Source organism: Hesperophylax consimilis, chromosome 6 (assembly GCF_061612785.1).
Source record: "Hesperophylax consimilis isolate HC1 chromosome 6, BYU_Hcon_1.0, whole genome shotgun sequence".
Taxonomy (NCBI): Eukaryota; Metazoa; Arthropoda; class Insecta; order Trichoptera; family Limnephilidae; genus Hesperophylax; species Hesperophylax consimilis.
Window position 1 is genome coordinate 20,359,912 of NC_142841.1, and position 12,286 is coordinate 20,372,197.

At 31.2% G+C, this 12,286-nt stretch overlaps 1 protein-coding gene across 1 annotated transcript in view; it reads left to right on the top strand.

Moving 5' to 3' along the window:
• The window catches only part of LOC149423048 (uncharacterized), a 65,167-nt gene that overhangs the window by 15,592 nt on the left and 37,289 nt on the right, over positions 1 to 12,286 (top strand). The gene's annotated exons all lie outside the window — the stretch shown is intronic.

Consider the following 12,286-nt stretch of genomic DNA (forward strand, 5'->3'; position numbering starts at 1 on the left):
CTCAAATTGCAATATTTTAATTAATGAGTTAAACTTATTAATACCATTAAGTTCAAAATAAATATTTTTTTTATTTTTATTTCTTAACATCTTTAGTGTTACAATATTTACAACATAATATTAAATAATATTTAAATCACTTTTCTGATAAGTAAGAAGCTTGTGCTTAGGAGAGGACAACAATATATTTTTACATATTTATATTGCAAATATTATTACAAAAACTATTAATAGCCTTACAAGAAAATACAATAAAAGTAATAAAAACAGGTTAGTTATAAATAATACCAAGGAATGATAAGCAGAAACATAATATGTGGAGTTTATTAAGCAGAATTGATTTGAAAGTACCTACACGGCACACACGCTCATGTAATCTAGTAAAATAAAAATGCTTGTCTTAGAAGAATATGTTCAACATATGTATAATAACATTCTCTCTGATTATATTTTCAATGTAACCAAAATAAATATAAAAACTATATTAAAAATGTATTAAACGTGTACCAAACTGCATAAAATGTTATTATATTATGTAATGACATATATTATGTAGTATTACGTTATAATAATCTTCTGTTTTAATAATCTCCTCCTGCTATAATAATCTCCAGTTAAAATAATCTCATGTTATAATAATCTCCCTCTTGAATAACGTTATATTTTTTACAAAATGAAACAATACTATGTTTTAAACCACTTTATATTTATTTTATACAATATTTGGGTTCAATCCAAACCGGTCGACGAAATATAAATAAAAATAAAGTGGTTTAAAACAAAGTATTTGTTTCATTTTGTATAATGTCAAGCCACTAAGTGTTTGCTTTCTTCGAAAAATTTAATATTTTTTAGTTCTTGTAAGTATAGTTTTTAAATTTTTACATACATAATAGAATAGAATATTGCGGAAATCTGCAATTGGTTTCTCAGTTAGGTAAATTACACGTGTATAAATGAACCACATTGTAAACTGTTGATTTCCCTGAAATAAAATAAATAAATAAATAATTTAAAACAATAAGAAAATTTATTAGGTGGTATTAGAGAATTTTAAATTGTTTTTTTTGTAACTGTCATAATTTTCCTCAGATATATCCAGGAGTAATTTATTGAATAATTTTATACCGTTAAATAAATAATGATGTTTTGCTGTTGTAGTTCGAACTAGTGGTACGGTTAGTCCTCCAATATAAATAATTATTTAGCTTAAAATTAATTATGGAATATTATTTTTATCAAATAAATCTTTATGTAATTGAAGTTTTTAATGTACGAGTATTTTGTCATAAATTTTTGTGAGAAGGGGAACCGGGAAACCTTGGAAAACATTTATTGTTGGATAGTTATGTGGCTTTTTTAAATATGATTTTTATTAATATTTTTTGAATTGTCACAAGTGGACGTAGGTATGATTTATACGCACCCCTCCCCCGCAAACAACGATTTCATATTTTAGTAGTGTAGAATGTGCAAGTGCAAAATAAATACCTTTAAGTATTTTTAATGATACAGTATTTCTAAGTCTAAAAAACATAAAGATGAGTTTTCTCATTCTGTCTACTGTGGAGTTTATTTGACTTTTCCATTTGATGTTATTATCGATAATTATTCCAAGATGTTCACAGCCTAAGCACCCTGATCAAGTTTCTGAAGGAATCGCTTGGGTACCTACTGGACTATAAGGGTATAACGAGCTTTGTATTCGATACATGCGATTATATTAATTGGCTAATTATTTAGATTCATTAATTGACAAACAGTTTGCGTTACATATTGGTATTTCGTTAACATTGATATCAGTAAATTTTTCTTTAGCATAGACTACAATTCCACTACTTTTATTTTTGTGATAATTTGTGACATATTGTTTGTAGTTTGGAATACTTGGTATATTTTTATGTATTGCATGCGAGTGTGCCTCGGATAGTATTAAAAAATCTGGTTGTGGACATAATGTTAACCAGAAGTTCGTCCATGTTTCAAATTATACTCCTTATGTTTAAGTGCAAGATTGTTAGTAGATTTATTATATTGTTCTAGATTTTAGTGCATTCGCTGTATGTTTCACATACGTTTTCTTCTATATTTTGATTTTTTGTTGATTTCATTTAAGTTAAAGTTTTCATTGCATTTATGAATATATTTTATGTGTGATAAAATATATAGTTATAATTCTATGAATATATTAATAATAATCCTCACAATTTGTGTTACGATATTCTTGCTAGATTTCAATTCATATCTTGAGGTTTTTATTTTATTCTATAAGATTTATTTTATATTCAGATAATATTCGGGAACCTATAAATTGTTTGTTTAATTGACAACAATATTTAATTTTAAATAAAACAATAACTTTGTAAACACCACTTTTATTTTTTATACTTTGTGCCGACCGGGTTTCGCTCCCAAAAAAAACGCTTTTTCTTTAAAAAAAAACAACAACGGACGCAATACTACCAACGTAATGCGTAAACGCATCACGATCGTCGTTATGCATTAAAAACTACGCAGGATGCTTCTTAGTTCTTAGTGTCAAGCGGCATCGTTGTAAATTAACCCAACGTTGCCAAATCTGATGATTTACTCAACCAAACGCTCAAATAATTTATAAAAATGTACTCGTGAATGGCCATGGGGACGCAGTACTATCGAAGTAATGCGTGGACGCAGCAAAATCGTCGTTATGCATTAAAAACCACGCAAGACAATTCTTAGTTCTGAGTATCAAGCGGCATCGTTGTAAATTAACCAAATGTTGCCAAATCTGATGATTTACTCAACCAAACGCTCAAATAATATTTAACAATGTACTCCGAATGGCCACGAGGACGCAGCACTATCGACGTAATGCGTAGACGCAGCAAGACCGTCGTTATGTATTCATAATAATATTTCAACGTGATCGGCCAGGGGGACGCAATACTATCAAAGTAATGCGTGGATGCAGCATGACCGTCGTTGTATATTCAAAATAATATCTACTCGTGATCGTTCACTGGGACGCAATACTATCGACGTGATGCATGGAAGCATCATGATTGTCATTATGAGTTAAAAATAGTATATTCTCATGAGCGGCTACGGGGACGCAGTACTATCGACGTAATGCGTGGACGCAGCACGACCGTCGTTATGTATATAAAATAATATCTACTCGTAATCGGTCTTGAGGACGCAATACTAACGATGTAATGCGTAGACGCAGCATGATCGTCGTTATGTATCGAAAATTATATTACTTCGTGGACGCGGCAAGATCGTAGAAATGAATAAAAACATACACTGCTCGATATATACATCGTGTAGCGAACCTGTCGGCAAAATGTCAAACGTTCAATATTCGTTTCCAGACATTCTGAGACATTTTTTGCTTCCACAAAAATTTTTGCCATACGATTCTACATGGGGTAAGCATCATTCTGGCCAATTTTGAGGTCAAAACATTGCAGCGTCCGTATATCGGACGCTGTAAGTCGGTGGACGCTGCAATGCTATGGAGTTTTTAGGGGTCGGACGCAACAAATGTAGCGGGATATATATATATATATATATACATATATATATAGTTGTCCATGTGAAAAACACTCAACGCTCAAATCTAAACCTGCAACATTGAGTGTTTGAGCCCTGTGACTGTGAGTTTTACCGGAAATTACCAAATATATGAGCCTCTTTTATGAGGTATAGGAGTTTTTGTACTTATAAATGGAATACTCTATTCACTATATAGTATCTGTCTTGTGGAGTTAAATTTATGTTTATATTTTCCTTGTTTTCTGTCCAGTTTACATGTTGCAGATATAAAGAGATCAGGTTTACCATAATGTCAGGCATAATTCATAGGGTCTTGGTCAATATCGATGCCCACCCGTGAACGATGAAGGTAGTATAACCAATTGTCCAATGTCGCTGCTGTGTTTATTCGACCGTAAAGCATCCTAAAGATGAACGTAATTTTCTGCTTTCAATTTATGCATAAGCTAATAATAATAATATGCATTAGCTAATCGCTATGATTCAATTTTTGCATACCGATCGACCAAATATTGGTTCTTTAACATCGTATATTTAAGTACGGGTTAAAATTATTATGTGTACGATAGAAATAGTAGTTCATGCATGAAACCATTTTACAAAGAGGTGCTCCACTAATCGGGTAAACTCGAGAAACATTAATGGCGTATCCGTCTTCTCTCCGACATAGCACTAAAGGATGCTGTAAGCTGTCATAAGATCTGTGCAACTCTGAGGTTTTTTGAAAATTGTCGTCACGGATGCGCAATACAATATCTCTTTTTATCAATTTGCTGTCCAGCTATCAATACTGCTACTTCACTTCTGGATGGGGCATTATGATGGTAGATGTGTTCTTCGAAAGGTACTTTATTTGTGGATTTTATTTATGGATTTCGACATTGAAGTCGGGTATGCCTGGTGGAATGTTCTCAATAGTAATAGTTTTGAAAGAATACATCTAGTTGCTATGGGAATGTAACGAATTTTGAAGAGATCTTACCAAACCATTATCAATTGTTTGTGCGACACTGTTTGTTACTTGTGTTTCTGGATCGGAGATAAAATAGATTTGCAGAAATTTATGATCATCGGGCTGATATGGAAACAAACTCCCTGCTAAATGATAAGCTTGCCCCCGAATTTTAAATGAAGATACTCTTCAAAGATATTATAATGAATATATTCTATTATCTTTGGTATTCTTAAAAGAGGACATTTGAAACGCGTTGTTATATCGGCGTAAATTGCGCATGCATTGTTTGGATTTAGAATGATCACCCGTCAGAAGAGAGTTTTGTGGTTCGGGTGGAGGAAGAATTTCCTCTAATTTTACTTTTACCTGTAAGCAACACATACCTTCAGATTCATCCTTCCATTTCAGAGCAGAGCAATGTCCACAGACAACAGACATTGAGACTATTGAAACTACACGATCATTCTTGTATTTATTTATTTTTCTTTCATTGGCAATTTTTCTTTATACAAATTGTGTTCAATTAAAGAATCGTGATTCTCTAGCTCTCCGGGATCTATGCATATCCCGATCTATACTAAGGCGAGTCTCACGTTCAACAGAAGATTTTCTATCTCTTCATGAAGTACTTTTTCTACTATATGACAGCCGGATATCCCTTTCATCTTCATTTTCTTCACTGAGACACAACAAACGCATTCTTTTTGCATTTCTACGACCTATATTCAAACTACTACGTTTTCAAGACATAATTTAACAATGAAACTGTGATCAGGAAAATAAACGACTCGTTAACAAAAGAACTTATTCACAAAATAACAACGCTAAAATAAGAATAACTTGTGTTTCATTTTTGAAACCCAAATAATATTCGCAGTAAACAACCCGACACGGAGAGCTCCGATATACTTGTTATCGCGACAAAGAACTCGCCGCGGCGCGGCGGCTTTTGTGCGTGCGCCAAATAGTTATGTTGCTAGTGATTTTTCAAATTGCGATATCTTCTAAGATATTGATTTAAATAATATTTTGTGAAGGGAATTTTAATAAACATTAAATGTGAAATATAACTAACACATTACATTGGATGAGAATAATATTTTATTCGTCGAAATAGCGTCGCAAATAACACATAATATATGTAAAAGATAAAAATGATTACTGTGTGGTATCCTTAGGAGAAAGACATAATACACGGTGTCCGGAAACTCGTAGTACAAGCGGGAAACTGGAGAATCTACACCACATGGGGAACCCAAATAAACATAAAGTTTTTTGATTTGAGCATTTTCACAAAAAAAAAAAAAAACAAAAAAAAAATTTTTTCGGCTATTTTAGGGTTAAAGTTTTTTCTGGTGTTTAGGGTTGAACAACAGATGTTTGAACCCTGCAGAGCAGAAATATTTTATGATTACACCGGATTAAATGAAGGGTGATTTCAAAATAATGCTTCAAATCCGAGTTTCTTCATTTGTTTTACTTTCAAATAGTTTTAATTAGTTGGGTACTTTGATCTTCAGTAATAATTTATAAGAATTTGATTTAAAAAAAATTTAAAAAAAAAAAAAAAAAAATCAACTTCTAACTCGATTTAGGTACTCGATAACGAAAGCTCAAATCAAAAAAAAAATATACTACAATATCGACTCCAAATGTGATGTAGATTCACCAGTTTCCCGCTTGTGCTACGAGTTTCCGGACACCCTGTATATACCAACGCGGAATTTTATGTAGGCTTTTTCAAGATATACAATTCTGTAGTACTATTTCGTAGTATTATTTTGTTGTATCTTCTAAAGTTTAGCGAGCGTTAGCAATGTAAGCGCCCGACAAAATATTTTTTTGATTTGATTACAAAACGTTGACTTTTCTATACTTTTTAAAAATATAATATGCATGTATTATATACATAAACATTGGAAAAAATTAGATAAACGATATTGAAAACCGCATTAAAATCTGTTGCGTAGTTTAGGAGAATTAAGCGCGCAAAAAGACAGACACGAAAAGCGACTTTATTTTATACTACGAGTATTTAGAGATGAGTAATTAGTGGGTGCTGTATGGAATTGTACGGCGAGAGATATGGGGATATACGCCATCCCCATATTTACTATGAGGTGATATATCTCGTTTGTGGCTAGCTTAAGAGGAACGACTGCACAGACTTTATTATGCAAAACATAATTTTTTATACCAATTTAACAATCTGCAAAATATTTTTTTAATCAAAAGGTATAGCAAATATCCAGTACGAATATGAGCTATTTTATTTATTTTCGTTTTAATTAACTAACTAACCATCACGCCGTTTCCCCGCAGGGGTAGGCAGAGAGGACGGACCGCCAAACAACTCGGTCTTGGCACACACTTCTTGCCTCATTCACATTCGTACATCGTCTCATACATACTCTTCTATTATTCTGACTCTTGACATGGCCCGACTCAAGTATCTGATTCACTTGATCGTGCCATGTCTTCCTCGGGCATCCCCGATATCAACAACCATTCGAATTTGCATCATATATCCTCCTTACACTCTTTTCTTCGCTCAATCGCTCTATATGCCCAAACCATCTAAGCGTAGCTTTCTTAATCTTACTCATTACGCTTACATCAGCCTTGCACTCTTTGCGGATCTCCACATTCCACACACGATCATACATGGTTTTACCACACATACGCCTTAGGGATCTCATTTCAACAGCATTCAATCTACTTTCATCCTTTCTCTGCCAATTCCATGCCTCGCTTCCATACATCAGGGTAGGTACCAGCACTCCATTGTGGACTGCTAACTTCGCTTCTTTGGTCATTTTTTTACTAGCGCCAACTGCGTTCAGTCCTCCAATAATGGAGTTACCTTCATTTACCCTTCTTTCAATATCTCTGTCAGTCTTCCCATCTCTCATAAACATACTTCCTAAATAAACAAACTCATCCACCTGCTCCAAGTATTCCTCATTCACAGCTATATTGCACACTGTTTTCGTACTCTCTCTTTCAAACACCATTACTTTAGACTTACTTACATTCATCATTAACTCATTCTTCATGCATACTTCTTACATCTTAGACACGAGAGACTGTAGATCATCCATATTATTTTTTGTATTTAAATCGTAATAATATAAATAATATCATTGAAGAAGATAATACTAATGATTCTCAGCGAAACATGAAATAGAACAAGACACAGAAAAATTAAAAAAAGGAAATATTCTCACGTGAAAATCGAACCTCTGACCTCTGTCTTACCAAGACAACACCTCGGCCGTTGGAAAGAGCAGGAATTGAGCAGGTATCAATAACAACCCTTACGTAGATGGCGATAAGGTTTAAATTCCACTAACACCATCCGCCTGTTTTGATTTATGCAAGAAAAAAACATGGCCAAAAAGTGCCTTTTATTTTATTTTGTCAGGCACAAATATATATTTTTTTCAATCATTTTTTTTAATAACTTAATTTACCACATTATACAATAAAATCATAACCGAAAATGGGTTCGTAAGTAGGAGATTTTGAACATTAAAGCAGTTTTCATAGGCCTTTACATTATTTTTTTCTGAGCTTATAAATAAAAAGACTTATCTAAAAAATACTCGATTAAGGCCAAGATGTATTCTACTCGCAGTATTTAATTAAAGCATCTGAAATATTTCTAGGCCACCAAATTTTCAAACCAAAAACACATGATTTTGAATTACTACGTATGGCATCGCCTTGACTAATTTTTCTCATATTTTGAATGCGATCTTTTTGAATGATTACAAAATTTAACGAATTTATTTGAAACCCAGATAGTTTCTAAGATAAATCTATCCGATTTTTAGTTTTATGGGACACCTATAAATGTTATGTTGGTTGAGGCGCTGTCCCGGTCCCTGTTTTTCGTTTTAGAAAAACAGTTACATTTTTAATTTTCTGTGTCTTGTTCTGTTTCATGTTTCGTTTAGATTTATCAGTATTATCTTCTTCTTAATGATATATTCCATTGATGAGTATAACCTTCAAAAGTTCTTAAAAAATTTATTCCAAAAAATTTTAATATATAAATTTAAAAAAACAACCGTTGCGATAATTGCCAAATTTAATATTTGCGAGATGAAATGTTCATTACGCAAGCTCAATTTGTTACATCATTATTATTTTTTTAAAATTAATAATAATATGTTTAATTTATACAGATAAGCGCCGCGTGCGTCACGAGAACAGATCATAATTCTAGAATGATTATCGAATTATTAAAACTATTGTTTGAACACGTAATAATAATATTTATATTGAATTGAAAAAACAACAAAAATAATAATTTTTTTAAACAAGTAGTTATTGAAAAAAAAAAATTAAAAATTGCATAGTCAAAATTTCGCTTTTGTTTAAGTCTTGGCTTTCGGGAAGTGACCTTTTGTATTGATCCCATCACCAAAGTTTATCACATTTCTTATTTTGTCTTAATGAAAACGATGATTTGCTTCTAATATCTCTCAATGATGAAACCTGCGGATATTTAAAAAAATATTTTTTGTAATGTGGTCGCTCTCAAAACAACAACACATTTTAACAGTTTTTATATTTCTCAACTCATTTAGGACTGCTATAATGGAAACTGAAAAAGTTTGTTTCTAAATCAAAAAAAATAATAATTAATATTAATGTTTTGTATAACGAAATAGAATTTAAGTTTTTGTGAAATTTTATCTTATCGATTGAACAATACTAAGATTGCTTCTGATATCATAAGATTTACCAATTAAAATGAATAATCATTAATTTCCATTACTAATAAGTACTAAGTACGTAAATAAATACATACATTTGTCGAAAGAAAGGTCATTATCGCATGCTAATTATTTTCTTAAACTTTCTCCATGCAGGTAGGTAGAAGGTACCATCACATTGAAAAGATCAGTGAAAATTAGTCATGTAATTAAACAAGGCTTGTTTGAATATTAAAGTGAATTTAAGAACTTAAAAACAGATGAAATTTATTTATTTATTTTGTAAGAAACAAACAGCTTTTACATAATATAGAGTGATAGATATAAATATATAAGTTAACTGAAGTCAAGCCACGGAAGTTTCTTATGCTAAAGTTCATTGGAAATTAAGTTTTAATATCTTAAAGTTAATTTGGTGTTAAGGGAAGGGGAGAGGAAGAGGAAAATAGGAAGAGGATAGGAGATGCTCCCGATACATTCCATACTCTCATATTAATAATAGATCGTACGCATTACTTCATATCGATATTTCTTTAGGTTATTACCAAAAATTTCATGCTGTAAAATTTTGTATTATATTGTGCACATATACGAGGAATTTTGGAATTTTTTCGAATGTTTGTTCTACACGAGGGTAGATAAAATCAATCAGATTGTCGGGTTGATCTAGACGGAATATGAAGATTTATTAAATTGGTAAGTTTAAGGAAATGCCGAATGGTTGAGTTAAAACAGGTATAAATCAGTCTTAATTATGTAAATGTCACACTAGTACGCACGGACAAGGAAATTATATTGTGTAATAATAATTATACTGGTTCTACGACGAATCGGAAATTTTGAATCAAGGACTTTTCTTCGTGGTTTTAATAAAGCTTTTACATTAATCAAAATAATTATAATAAGTACCTACCCACTCTTTGTTTACTTTTTATTATGTATTCCTTTAAAGCTGTTAAACAAATGCTGTATAATTTAAGCTAGCATTACTCGAAGGCTCTACCTACTCCCATTATATATCATGTTGGCTTGGCCTTTTTCATCATATCAAATATATAATATGCGTGGTGAAATAGGCCATGCCCACATATTATATCATATATTATGAGAGTTTAGCATACGTGTGAGACTAGCATTATTGTTTAATCTAACTATGCAATCAGATAATATATGATTGTGTCTAAGAAGCAAAACTCATGTTGTGGGATTATATTTAATGCACTTAGAACGAATGCATTCAGTGGCAAAAGTTTAAACTAGATTCAGTTTAATTTGCAAATTTAATTGTTGCAACAATACCCGAATTTGGCATTAGCTTGGTTGTGGTCAACCAAGCCAGCAGTTGAAGAGAAGTTAATGCAAATATATAATTATGTGCACCGGGAAACAATTGAAATGAAAACTTGATAAGGTAAGCTGGTAAACTAAGAAAATTCCCAGCACAGCTTAATTCTGAAACTCTTTTTCCATTATGCGTTTTAGAGCTTTACAATAAACAATTTCGTTGTAAATAAAACAGCTACACATATAAGGCAATTATTAAAAAAAATATTATTGATACTATTCTGATAAATTTATTTTTCTCTTAAATTATGAGTTATCTTTTTTCTGTACCAATAACCTTATCATTTCATTGCGAATAATATGAATTGTAAAATCCAGTAGGTAACTAAAGTAGGTTTAGAAAATAAAATTGGTCGATAAGTTTATCTTAAAAGTAATAAAAATGCCATTGAGTTTTGGCGAGTCATCTTAACTATAAAGCTGACACGATGTTTGTGCGTCAAATTTCAAAATCCCGAATATTGCACTTAATACTTAAATTCGTACAGCTTTTTTTACATTTTTTAAATTTGATTTACGCCCTCAAGAATTTTATATTATCTACGTGTTAATTACATTAAAGAAGTATGTAAAAAATAAATAAAAAAAAGTAAGAGAGGAACAAATGAATCAATATTATTGAACATTTAAAATTTTGTTTAACTCATTTAAAAAAAATCGAAAAAAGAACATGAGATTGGTAGGTAGTACAGCTAATAAGAATTTTCGCCAAAGTTTTTACATTGCGTTTTTGATTTGTCCCACGATTTGTATTTGTTTTTTTATAGTTATGTATTGTAGAATATTGGAAAGATTATATTATTTAATTCTTTCAGACATTAGCGATAAATTAAATACTATGGTAGTTAGTACCAAAAATTATAAAAACATGTACAAATTGTGGCGAAAATGCCCAAACCACAAAAACCAACAGTAAAAAAAGAAGTTAAAACGACACAGAAAGTAAAGATTTTTCTATAGGAATGGAACTTTACGTCTCATCACATTATTTCCATTAGGAGCTTTGAAATTCTCATTTATATTTAAAAACTAAAAGAATCCATGATCATTGTTTTTTCCATTTGCCCATATTAAATTATCATTAAGATAATAAATTTGAAATGTTATTGAATTCTGTTGAGAGACAATTAATTGTTCGATTATTTGATTAATCTGACAAAAAAATTAGTCCTTGCATCCAGTAATTGAGTCAATATTTTCGCAGATATATGAATAAGGGAATATGAAATAATATTACAAGTGCATGCCGGATCGAAACCGGGTAGTAAAACTACAAGATAAACACATAATTTCGAATGCCATTTACGTTGATGTGGGATTCTGAAACTAATACACCTTTTTATTGATAAAGGATTCTAAAATTAATACATTTTAAGTTTATAAGGGATTCTGAAACTAACACTCTTTATTTTTTTTTTTTCGGAATAACATTATTGAGTAAAACCTCAAATTAACTCAATAATTAACACTCTTTACGTTGATAAGGGATTCTGAAACTAATACTCTTTACGTTGATAAGGGATTCTGAAACTAATACACTTTACGTTGATAAAGGATTCTGAAACTAATACAATTTACGTTGATAAGGGATTCTGAAACTAATACTCTTTACGTTGATAAGGGATTCTGAAACTAATACTCTTTACGTTGATAAGGGATTCTGAAACTAACACACTTTACGTTGATAAGGGATTCTGAAACTAATACTTTTTAAGTTGATAAG